The sequence below is a fragment of the Corvus cornix genome, chromosome 1A (genome assembly GCF_000738735.6).
Source record: "Corvus cornix cornix isolate S_Up_H32 chromosome 1A, ASM73873v5, whole genome shotgun sequence".
Classification (NCBI taxonomy): Eukaryota; Metazoa; Chordata; class Aves; order Passeriformes; family Corvidae; genus Corvus; species Corvus cornix.
In genome coordinates this window covers 67,808,689-67,821,543 of record NC_047057.1, presented here as the reverse complement: position 1 = coordinate 67,821,543, position 12,855 = coordinate 67,808,689, and the positions used below count along the sequence as shown (strand labels likewise).

General features: G+C 42.7%; 1 protein-coding gene and 1 long non-coding RNA gene across 15 annotated transcripts in view; one reads left to right on the top strand and one right to left on the bottom strand.

Annotated features, from left to right (window-relative positions):
- The window catches only part of SOX5 (SRY-box transcription factor 5), a 613,556-nt gene that overhangs the window by 439,184 nt on the left and 161,517 nt on the right, over positions 1 to 12,855 (top strand). The window lies entirely within an intron of this gene.
- LOC109145250 lies at positions 5,986 to 12,723 on the bottom strand. The gene is made up of 3 exons (XR_002046540.3): positions 11,368 to 12,723; positions 9,509 to 9,745; positions 5,986 to 8,887 (listed from the first exon to the last, which is right to left on the bottom strand). It is a non-coding gene; the product is annotated as an uncharacterized LOC109145250 (long non-coding RNA).

Here is a 12,855-nt window from a genome sequence, read left to right as displayed (position 1 = left end):
ATCCCAGCAGCAGAGCTGCACAGATCCCTGCACTTTCCGGTCCTTTCACAGATCTTTTTTTTGTGCTATATGCTCTTCATTTACAGATTTGATCTTTATTTAAAGGAGTTGTCACTCCGGCGAAGCACCCACTTTTACTGTCAGGTCTTGCAAGATTGCATTCCTGAGTATGGGTCCAGCTCCTTGTAAGGGTTTGTCTTGATGATTCTCAGGTTATGCGTTATTCCATGTGTCCCAGTCCTTTAGTTAGTTGTAGCCTAGTCAGTGCTTGAGATCACAATCATACACGGAAGTTTGGGGTTGGGCGTTCTTTCAGTAGGTGCATGTCGCACTAAGCGCTTTGAATATGAGGCCAGATTCTTTGGAGAGACACCTTGTTATACCAGTCAGAGCTGTGTCAGAAGATGCCTTTTTGCTTTTGTGGCCATGAAAGGTAGAAATAATCAAGATGAGAACACAATTGCTGGTACCAGATTTCTGTCTGACAGAGCAAAGTGTAGCTTCTGCCCATTCACAGCAGAACCCAGATGTCTCTTACCACTACACCGAAGAAGTGAAGAACGAGTAGGATCCTGAACTACAGATGTTGCAGAGAAGGTTGTCTCTTCTAAGTGGTTCTTCTTTCATCAGAACTTGTTCATCCTGCTTCAGTTTAGTTTAAGCTTCCCTTTCGCTCATGTTATTAGGACTGCACAGATAAATGCTTTGGAATTGCAAAAAGGAGTTTATTCCTAATTTAAGTCTAGGGGCCAGGCACTAGAGCAGGCCTTCTCAAATGGGTCGTTGAGAAATCTGTAAGGATGAGTACACATAGTCCTGTCTTGTTTTTAATGAAACAAATTAGGTCCCAGAGTGACATGGACAAGTTTGTTGGATGAAGTGGGAGAAGGCTAATTCTAGGTGGCCATTGATGAGATTGGTAGTGCAGAAGTGAGAGAACTGTTTCTTGTTTCAAAGTAACTTCATCGGAGGAAATGTTGACATTTTTTGTATTTCTGGGGTCTGTGTTCTTTTTACCAGGGGGAATGTAGTGCCTCTTGATTGCCAACACTGTGTAAAGAGCTGCCTAGTGAATGACCTTAATTCTTGGGAAGGTATTCTGTTCCTGCCCTGCATTCACCTTACTGGTCTTTGGTGATTCATGAAGCCATGCTGAATGCAGATGATCCTTCTTGTGGATCTGGACAACTATTTGCAGAGGGAGTTCTATCATCCTAAGGTGAATGAAGGAAGTTTTAAGTTTTCTAAAGTAGTCTGAAAAAGTTTTCCTGCAGGGTATGAGTGAGATTCCTCTCTGATAAAAAAGATGTTTTCACTTTGGAGTGCTGGCAGTAATTTGAAGGCATAGTTTATGCGTCAATCTAAATCCTGTTGTCTTTTCTGATAAGTTCCTGTTACAGCTGTTTCACACTTGCCCAGGCTGCTGCAGTTACCTGTTTGATGGCTGGGGAATGGCTCCATGTTGGTGACAGTTTTCAATAGCCAAGGAGTGGCTGCAGAGTTGCCCTAACTCTCCTGCTCCTTCAGTGCATTGTGTAGTATAAGTACGTTTTGGATTTGACAAATGAGGCCCCTTTCTTAGTGTTGTTTTTTCCTTGTTCTCAGCATTGTTTTCTTTGTCTCTCTTCCCTTTTTTCCTCTGACTTTTCTGCGTTTACTTTCTGACTTTCCTTTCCCCTTGTCTAGAACTATTATGTTAAAGAGCTATGCATAACAGACTTTTCTCTGATTTCTCTTCGGGTATTTGGGGATTACCTGTCTCAGCTGTTACATGGCTGAACCACCCATGTATCTCGATGTTATTCCTTAGAAAGAAAAATGCTTGATCAAAAGGAAACCCAGTGTATTTCCTCACCCTATTTACGCTGAAAATAAAAGTCAAAAAAATCCGTGAATGGAGACAACTGAGAACAAACAGAACAAGTTGTCAAGGCAGATGGAATGCTGTACTTCAGTGGAGAAGCCTGTGTGCAAGTCTTGGGAGATTATTTTAGGCAAGTCCAAGGATGACATTAGCCTTAATAATTTCCACTTAATTTGACATAATGATTTTATGCAAATATCATTTACATCACAACTAGCAGTCTGATTTACTGTGAAACTACCTGCACTTCAGAAGCTTTGATTTATAGTGTACCTTTTTTTTAATGTTATTATTAATAATATTATTTTTCCTGTCTTTCTGGCATCTGGCAATCAATAGTTGAGATTTTGTGTTCACATATGTTGTGCAAGAGGAGTTCAGGATGTGTAGTTGTTTAGCATCAGGCATATGTGCTTTAATTCTCACTTCCAATGGTAAAACAGTCTGTCATATTTTGAAAAAGAATAGAAATCCGGGCCTGCTGTGTGGGGTTTTTTGTTGTTTCAGGGGGATATCCTTTTCAGTTTTCTGTTTTCAATTTTTTAAATTCCTTTAATGGTTTTATTAACATTCCAAATGAGTACTTTCTGGTTCTTTCAATGTTATCATTCAGTTCAAATTATAATAGTACACATTTACTCTAGGAAGTACATACACAATCTGATGTCTGTAGCCCTTTCACTACACGTTCACGTAAATTTAAAATTTAAATAAATGGGTCCAGATGATCAAAAGATGTACATACTGTTACCTCAATTTGATCGAACACATGACTCTAAACCAACCAGTTCCACAATATGTTTTTGATGGTTTTTAGCTTTACATTTTCAACTTTCAAGTGTATTTGTGCTTCCAGGTCACTTTCTGGTTACTGATTTCATTTGGCCATGGAATTGCCTGATTTTCCTTCCTATTTACCTGGTTTGCTGGGACAGTGACAACACAGGGCTTGCATTTGATAGGGTTTATCTGTTGCATACCATTTTTTAATTGAGTAACCTCATCTAGTAAATGTATGTGTATCAGAAATGTATTAGGATCAGAAAACATTTTGGCACAATTTTTTCTCTTGGCAGTAACATGTCTGAGTGCATTGTTTAAATGGGTGCAGTCATTTTCATTTAAGGGAAAATTAACTTTTCTTCCACCTGCCATTGTTCTCTGAAGAGGATTATGATACAGTCAGCAAAATGCTGACAAGGGAAAAGAAAAATTACATCAACCTCAAAAGAGGGAATGTCATATTTATCTGCTAATCTTGTAATCATCCTGGAAAAAGCCCCAAAAACAGGGTGAGGGAACTTCTTCTTTCTGTCTGACTTCCACCTCCCCATGCTCTCGTTGTCACTCCTGGCAGTGTAAGTAATGGCCGTATCTGGATCCAGCCTTCCCCACCTCTGCTCCGCTGACATCATAAATTATCCAGATCTAAATGGACAACATTCATTAGCTGTGCACTTTGCAAAAAGAGCTAGCTCAGGAGCTAAGCGCTCACCCATTTTTATTAAAAGTTAAAAAGCTCCTTGCTGTCACGGAAAGGGGAGGTTGGAGAAGGTACAATGGAGGACAGTGCCACAGAGCTAATAAATAAAAATAATAACTATTACCATTGGTTGAGTGACCCTGGGAGAAGAGCACTACTGAGCCATTTGTTGTTCCCTTTCACTTGTCAACAGCAGTGGCTTAAAAGCCTTCGCCATTGTTCAGGCCTAATAGCACCTGTTGGGAAGATAGGAAGACAGCTGTCAAAAAAAAAAAAAAAAAAAAAGAAGGAGGGAAAAATAAAAAGGAAAAACAGGGTGGGGGAGGAGGGTGGAAGCTGATGATTATGCCAGTAACAAGCACAGCTGCAGCAGGACATTTCCTGGCTTCCATTCGGAAGCAGGGCTCTGCCCCTGCCATCTCCTCACCCTGATGCTCTCCGGGATGGGCACAGGGGGAGCCAGGAATGCCCAGGCACTGTGTGGGCCTGTTTCTGAAAGCAGAGATAGTTAACCCAGAATAACCCCAAACCCCAAGCAGGCCTCAGTAGCGGAAGTTGCAGCTTTCTGAGAAGAGGGCTTGTTTCGCTTACTTTTTTCATTTCTTTTTTATTGCTCTGTTGCGTTGGCAAATAAGACTCTTTGTCAAGACATGTAAGGAAGGCCGAGAGGTGAGGAGCCCCAGGGATCAACAGCTCCCTTTGCAGCCGATCATCCCGAGGCCAGAGCTGGCCGGGTTTTTGCTGGTGGGAAGTGATGGCAGTGGCCAGGGCTGAAAGATCGGTTATTTAGAAAATTGTCTCCTCAGCCTCATCACACACAATCCTCGCATTTGTCATTTTGAGGAAAATTACCAGCACTTCAGGACTCAATTTTTTTTCCATTTTTAAGTAAGTTGCTCTGAGATTTTCAGGTAAAAATGCTATAGTAACTCTATGTGAATGGTTACATTGTTGCTGTTGAATTTTGGATTTGAGAAGTGGTTTGGTTGAGCTTTAGAAGGATTTCCCTGAAATTCTAGCCAAACACTGTAGCCCTCAATTTATGTTTTATGGTTATTTAGATTACATACTTTTGGGGGCTCTTGGGGCTTTGTTTTAGGGTTTGTTCGAGAAAGCATTTAATTACTTTAAAAGTGACAGATCAGCATGAAAGATCTTTTTGGTCAAAGGATAAACCATGGAATCTCCCTAGAACATCCTTAATGATGTGTCAATACCTATAAAAAGTTAGTATATAGCCATGTCATTGAATACCTTTTTTAAATCCTTCTTAATTACCAAGGATGTGCTGAAGATGTAAAAAATTAGCAGACCAAAATCATGGCCCTCTGTTAATATTAACAAGATATTAGGGCCCTTTAATTAGAAACTGGCTCTGTTGGTAGCACTAATACAAAAATGTATTTCAGGGGAATATGTATTTCGGTGGAGTATCTCTGTCCAACTGAGACAGAAAAACAAAACTGAAGTGAAATTTAATGTTATTTAATTCAAGATGTCTATGTTTTTATGTTGTTACTCTTGTAATAGTCTCTGGAAATATTAAAATATCTTTGTGGTTTCAGAATTTCAGTGAAGTTCAGTATACTACCTCCTTCTGTCATCTGACACATGGTTTTTTGCTGGGTGGACCACTCCTGAGAAAATCAATTCCTTCTTCCATTTAGAGATGCCAGGAATTAAAGGGGCATTAGAAAGCTGAAGAAGACAGAATAGGACAATTCTTTTTTTCATGTGTAGGAGAGGAGTTTTTTATTTCACTGTTGCCCTTCTTTTCATAAGGATTCCTACTGGTGTAACTTCAATTAAAAAGGAAGGGGTTGCTGCTCAGGTGTTTGAAAGTGAGTTACTCTGTTTCATGTATTAATTTATTTTTTGAATATCAAGAAAGTACTGGGCACATTTAAAAATTTAACTTTTGGGTTTTTTAAAAGTTTAATAAGGTTCAAAAACGTGCTTCATTCTTACATGTTAATTTAATTGGGGTGAAGAAAATAGTGCTAGCAGGGAGCTGGGATCATCCTAAATATTGTGTGTGCTGAAAAAGATGTTCCAGCAATAATTGTGCCGGTGAAATGCAGCATTTGGCAGAAGGTGTTCTTTGGGCCAACTCCCTGGCCTGGATATCCAAAGGCAGGTGGACCCTAATTCCTTTCCAGAATGGGATTTATGCTCCTGAATGCCTTTGGGAATCCAAAGCACTGAATCCCAAAGAATTTCAGTGATAAAAGATATGTTGTCCTGTGCATGACATCCTGTGCCATTCACAGAGCCCTTCTCTGGGGGACACCATTGCTGAGCTGCGGAAATGGGAAGGGCAGATTGCATCGATTCTTGAACCAGCCATATCCCACTGTGTATTTTAAGGACAGATTCTTAAATGGACGGTAACTGAGCAGTGACTACAAACTACACTGTTGCAGTTGTTTTTTCAGAATAATTTGGGTTTGTCCTGCAAGTAATGCAGCCCCACCTCCGTGTAAATCTGAGGCAGCCAGCAGTGGCTCCAGGCTTGATGTGGAAGGCCAGATTACTGGAGGTGTGAGTCGAGCACACACCAGCTGCCCTGGCACACAAATATGATTTCCACACCCACAGGAGAGGAAGGGGTGGCAATTATCATACTGCAGCTTGCAGCCCTGTGCTTTGAAGGGTTATGAGCATACACTTTGTAGCCTTGATGGGGTCTGTTGTCACTAAGGTAGGTAAGACAATGAAGTATATACTTTAGAAGTTAGCATGTTAGAAATAACAGAGATAGAGCTGGAGTTCCCTGTTGTTCTGAGGTGAGAGGAGGAATGCAGGCTTGTTCCCTGGCTCAGCAATGTGCTCGTGAAAGAGGTGGGTTTCTCAGGTACTTAGTCTTCAGAAGGGTTTTGTGAACATCTCATTGTCAGTCCAGAAGAGTGTATGACAGAGAGACTTTCAAAAATACCTGAATTTTTCACACTCTCGAAGCACGCTCTGTCCTGAGGCTGTATACCAATAAAGAGGATGGAAGCTGAGAAAATCTTGGCTGTGGCCTGTGTGACCCTCAAATGAACATCGACTCTTTTGCTGGGAGGCTGAAGGACTGGTGTGATTGTCTTTGCATTGCACGTCTCTTACGTGGAGTGTGACACTGCTCCTGGAGTGGGTGACTGTTCAGTGAAACAAGACAGCCTGAAAAGTATACAGGTAATGGAGCGACTGCCAGTGCATTCAGGTGATGGGAACTATAAAAATTTCAGACAACAGCCTGGCTATTCCTGAAGGCGTCATTGACTGAGATGCTGGTTTTGGCCTCAAATCTAGCTTAAGAAGTCATTCTGCTCTCCCCATGTCCTGCTTAGCCATGTGTTCCTGTCTGGTGCTGTGGTTTGCAGACTCCTTGCTTACATCCAAAGGGATAATTAGTTCAACAATTAGTTTAGTGTATCTGAAGGCTATTCCAAACTTTCCTTTGTAATAAACATCCCCTTGTTTTTAGGTTAACTTTCTTATAAGACTGGCAGTAGGCATTAGTGAGCAGTTGTGAAAATCATTGCTTTGTATATTTGCAGGTAGAGTAGAATCATGTTTCTGGTGGCATTCATAGATTATTGATTTGAATGTTAAAATCTTAAATAATTTATTTATGGTGCTATGGAACCTTTTCTGGCTATGTGAATTAAGTGCTCTTTTACTAGAAATGACAATAAAAATGTCTTATCATTCATACAACATATACTTCATCAAAGCAGCATGATGGGTATTGCAAAAGAGAGCAAACAACTTGAAAACAAGTGGTGTATTTTTGACCATACACAAAATTAGGCACTATGTGCAACAAGAATGCAATGGTGACCTGATATCATTGTGCACCACAGGTGACTACGGTCATCTATGGATAAAGAAGTTGATTTTGTCCTCTGAAATGAAAAGCTATGTGAGCTAACACGTGGCCAGAATGGAGCTAGAGATTCCACGAACAGGAGGGCTGGTTATCCCTGCCAGAGAAGGGAGCTTTTTAGTAGGCTTGGAAGCTACCCATGGACATATGTAGCCCAGCTGTTTCCTGCACAGTGGTTGTGATGGAGTGGTGCAGTAAGAGTCATACTGTGATGCGCTGGCCAGAGCACCACAGCTTCCTAATATTGTAACTTGAATGTTTGGTTCAGCTCTGTGAGTTTGTGCCCAAAGACTAAAAAACATTTTGTGTATAAAAAAAACCCCAAACCCACAGAACCCAACAGCACACCACTTTCTTCTTCCTTTCTTCACTGTCCAGTCAGAGAAGCCCCAGGTAGTATTGTAGTCAGCACCACATTTTTGCTTATCACGCCTGAGCAACCATGTCCTACATTTGAACAATATTTACATTTATAGAGGTGTTTCCTAGTGTCTGCTCCAAAAGTTTAATCTGCTTTTAGACTGGTGAAAAATTGCAGTACTTCCTGGAAGGCAAGAGAAAAATGTATGTTTTGTGGTCTTTGATTTCCAAATTTAAATACATTCTGTGTTGTGCCTGCTCATGATTCATAGTGTCTTGCCTAGCTGCAAGTAGTTCCCTAAAAGCATGATTCTGTTGATGGAGAACCATATGTGTATGCAGATGCTGCATGTCTATGTAACCTGCTGATACCAGCCATTTCTTCATAATAGTTGCTTTATTTTCCTTGCTATGAAAATTGTTTCTGATTTTGTATAGGTAAGAGCTTCTTAATAAAATATGGGGGCGTAAAAAGAGAAATTTCTTCTATCTACATGTTTGTCTGCTCTTTTAAAGGAAGAGTGGAAATCTGCCCTTGATCTCATTTCCTGATTTAGACCAGAGAGGATTTGTTTCGGTACATGAACAGATAACAGAGTGCCAGTGGGGTGACATATGGATAGGTGAGGGTTGTAGGAACGCTGAGTGGAACTGTGACTGATGGGTGGAACATATTTATGACCATAGCAGAAGGAAAAGGTGAATAATGGGTGCCAGCTCAGTGTTTGCCAGTGCTTTCTTAACACAAAGGAAGGTGCTTGCCAGAAGTGGAAGGTGTATCAGCTAATGTTGAAGTTCATTCATGATAATTTGTGCCGACCAAATACTCCTTCCTCTAGGAATAACACGTGTTGGCAGGAAATGTTTGGTGGTCTGGATGGGCATTGAGCAACTCTTGGCTTCTCTCTGTTCTTGCTACACTTCATGTCATCATCCTTGCCAAGGCCAAACATCTTTCTTTTACTTTTTTCTGAGAAGTATCTCTCTTTCAACCCAGGGCAAGATCTGTTCACTGTAGTTACAAAGGAGGGAACCCTTTGGGCATCTCCTTGGGAGGGCACCCATCCTTGGACATCCAGACACCATGCAAGTGGGAGGCTCCAGGACTCACACTTTCCCTCTTAACTTGTAGTCAACTTACATCAGCCTCTTACACTTTGATCATAGTTGCCTCTGTATAACATCAGAGCTTTCTCTCCCATTTCCTCTTCAAATATGGGTCTTTCGGTCATGCCTGATGTGGAGAGCTCCCATTCCTCACCTTGTTACAGCATGTTGGAATTGCATGCCTTTCTCTGGAAGCAGGCAGCTGCATGAGACCAAAGTTTGCTTTCAGTAAATAATCAGCAGGAACAGAGAGAGGTAATAGAGATTTGGCACTGAACACCATTCTAAGCTTGTATAAGTGGATTTCTAGGACTGTGACCCTGGAGCATGGATTGAAAAGAGCTACTGGAGAGGCTAGGCCTGAAGGGAGTGCTGTGCTGTGGGACTGTGTGTTTGGAAGGCTGCCGAGGCAGGTCCAGGTACATGTGCATCTGTGCTGCCACTGAATTGAGAGTAGGATTAGGTCCACTCCCAAAGGGGAGTTACAATGCCTGAAAAAAATGAACTTCTGGAAGTAGACTAAATTCAATAGAAATCTAGCAGACAGTGATAAAAATGGTGCCTCCTTCTTACTATGGCTTTGTATCCTCGTCCATTTCCTGGATACAAACCACTCGCTTCCCAGTGTGAAAACTTTAGGGCTTTTAAGCAGGTAAGTCAGTGAAGCTGTATTTAAATATCAAATGCAGGAGTAGAGGGACAGTGACATACTTGTTAGCATACCAAAAATTAGATTTAAAAGCTGTTTAATGTTAATTTATGGAGATTATTTGCTTTCCAGTTGTGTAAGAGCAATTCAGTGGATGTACAGATGCATCCATACCTGCAGATCAGAGCAGTGAACACAGGACTCTCACAACTCCAAGGAAAGTGGTTTCATTCCATGTGCTGAAGGCCTGCATGAGAATTACTGGCTGCTGGCATCAGTCTCCAAGTCTCATTGTTGTGGATGAGGGAGTCAGTCTGGATGGTGCTTGGCACAGAGGGAGGGTGGCGGGACCAGGGGACACCGAGGAGCCAGGGAGCTGCTGGCACAGGCGGAGGCATTCACCAGTGGGCACTGCCATACGCAGTGATGCGGAGAAGCATATGTAAGCAACAGAGGCAGGGGTGAAAGAAGAAAAACAAAATGTGCTGTAAATATCTCTAGAAAGAGCTAATGACTGATAAATGTGTTGAATAGACACAGCAGAAATCATTTCTGTGGATTAATTTGTATCTTTATTGATTCAGTCAGGCGCCTCTTGGCCAATGTTTAGTTAATGATTCCTGTTCTTCTTTCCATCTCAATCCTTCTCTTTGGTGCCCTATCCATAATCCTCTTCTGCAACAACATGTAACACTTCTCATAGTGTGTCTGGGACAAAAATGTTTCCCAAACATTAACGAAATTACTGTTCACAAACAACCTGTGAACAAGTCTTGTAGATGTATTCATACTGTGCTGTGACTTGGGATTGGTTTACTGTGTGCCATAGGATCTACACTGCAGGTAGGTATTGGGGGGGATTCTTAGCTCAAGTGGGGCTTGGAAGAAGGAAAGGGGGTAATTCTGGGGTCTTCTCAAAGATTGAATTAGGAGGCATTATGAATCATCGCCATATTCAGAACAACATGTGTAGCTTTTTGGAAATACAGATTACTGGAATACATAGCTGTCCTGATGCACATCCAAAATCTGTCACTATATAGCTCTGATTTTGCATGTAAAAAAACGTGGTTTTGGGGAATCCAAGAGGAGAGAAATGGTTGGAGTAGGGATCAGGAATAGCAGTTCCTGTGTGCAGGCCATCTTTCCCAGTTTCAAGCTGCACATTATATGTGCAAGCATTAAAAGTTTTACTGACTTTCCAATGAATCCAGAGAATGCCTGCCTTGCAAACAAGATACACCATTTATTTCTTCCCTTAATTTGAGAGCATCATCTTCTCAATGAAGTCTGAAAAAAGCTGAACAAAGGATGACTTTGTTTCTGTATAATTCATGGAACCTCTACTGTCGTAACTTTTTAAACAGTTATTTTTATTTAAGATGTGTAAATTTCAAATCTTTTTTTAATGGGGTACATAAATGACATAATAAATGTTTCTTTCCAAGATATAAGGCATAAGGTATTTCACAAACAGTTACTGAAATGTGATAGGTCGAGTATATGAATAACATATTTTATGTAAGTACAATATGTTAACATGGTATATAATAGAATTAGACAAGCTGTAATCTAATCTAGCTGTTTAGCTCCATAAAGCTATAGGGGTGGGGAAGCTATTGTCTTTCGGAATTAAAGTTCTTCTTAAGTATTAGCAGAAGGATGATTATTTGCTGGTCCTGCATCAAAATTCTGTTGAAGTATCTTCTGTAAAAATGGCAATTCAAATCTAGAGAGGTTTGAAACCAAGTTCGGACATCAGTTTAATATGATTGCTTGGGGGTTTTTAAAGGAAAAAAAGTCTATATAATATTATTTTGAATAGTTAACATACAGTATTTCAACAGGGGAAGCACTGATTAGATCACTACAATCTATTTTATGCCATCAGGATTGCTGAGGGGGCTTATAATTGTGTTAAATTTTCATATTACTCATATTCACACATTAATGAACAGATGCATTGTTACTATTGGGATTTTGCCATTTGGCCTTTCACATCTCTAATCATGATTTCCTACTGAGATCTTTACCGTTCTCGCAGAAATTCAGTCATTGATACATGGCCGTCCACCGCATTCATTACTCCCCGCTTGTTTGTCCGCGGCTCTCCCGGCATCACCGGCGGGCTCGGGTTGCTGGGATGTAACACGAGTCTTCGGGCGGGGGACTCCGGCTCTCGGGGTTGCACCGACAGAGCTCAAACTCCCCCGGGAAAGTGACACCGGGACCGTCCCGGCGCCCCTCCCCGAGCGGCTGCGAGGGGCCGGCGGGCAGGGAAGGCGGCAGGGAAGCCGGGAGGCAAGCAAGTATGCAGGGAAACAGGGATGCGGGCAGGCAGCGGCCGGCGGCCAGCTCAGCGGGGCTCTGGCAGCCCCGGCGAGCGTCTACTGTAGCTTTAAGGCGGCAAGTTAGACAGAAGACTTGTGTTTCTTTACGAGCGTACCACGGCGAATATTTTGTCTAGCCGGGGGGGAAAAGCTTTGTCGTGGACTTTGCTGACAATGGACTTAAAAGTAAGGCGGGCTGCTTTTGGTGCCTGGAGGCTCTGGAGCCCATTGTCAGCTCACAATGGATCCCTATTGCCGCATTCCTGCTTTGCAAAGGTTTGTTGGCTTTTAATGACTGACAGCTCTCCGCCGCAAATGCCGCATTTGCTCCGGCCTGTTTACATGCTGTTCCGGAGTCTTTAGAAAAGCGCAGAGGAATAATAATTATAAAAATTAATAAAATTATAAAGAAAAAAGGAAAAGTGACGGTGTTTATCTGACCTATTCACGTTGGTGAAAGTGGTTTTCTTCGTGGGTGCTTGGAGGGGGACGGACGAACTTCAGTAGTAGCTGCGCAAGTGCCCGGAGTCCGGCGGCGCCTCCAGCTCGCCAGCCCCGGAACGGACCGTGCTCTGCGCGACAGCTTCTCCCGCCCGCATCCCTAGGATTTCATGAGATTTAGAGATAAGTTTTAGAGATTCTAGCAGAGAAATCTCACTCGGGCAAGCCCGGGGATCAGCACAGGGAGTGTCCGCGGGTGCACAGGAGGAGATCGGGGTGCTGCAACGTGAATAAAAATGTCACGGAACAAAACACCCTCCTGTGCTGTCGGTGGCATCCGAAGGTTGTCGCTGCTCTCCCGGCGAGATGCGGGCGTGGGGCTGTGCCCGGCTCGGATGTCTGTCTGTCTGTCTGTCTGTCTTTCCGTTTGTCTGCGCACAGCTGTGTGCGAGCAGAGGCGAGGCCGATGTGAGATGCAGGACAGCATCCCTGTGCCCGTGGCACGGTAGTTCCCTATGCATTGATGCTGCCCTGCGGGCGGCGGGTTCAAGGGAGCCCGGGCTCGCTCAGCCCCCGGGAGCGGCGGGGGCTTTGCGCGGAGAGCGCGGCCGGCAGAGCCGCCCCGAGGAACCGCAGCGCCTCCGAGCTCCAAGTTGGGGCTTAAGAAAGGAGGCGGAATTAGCCAAACGAGATAATGAAGGTTGCTCATAATGGTTTTTACTGTGGGGAAAATTAACCAGTTGCTAATAA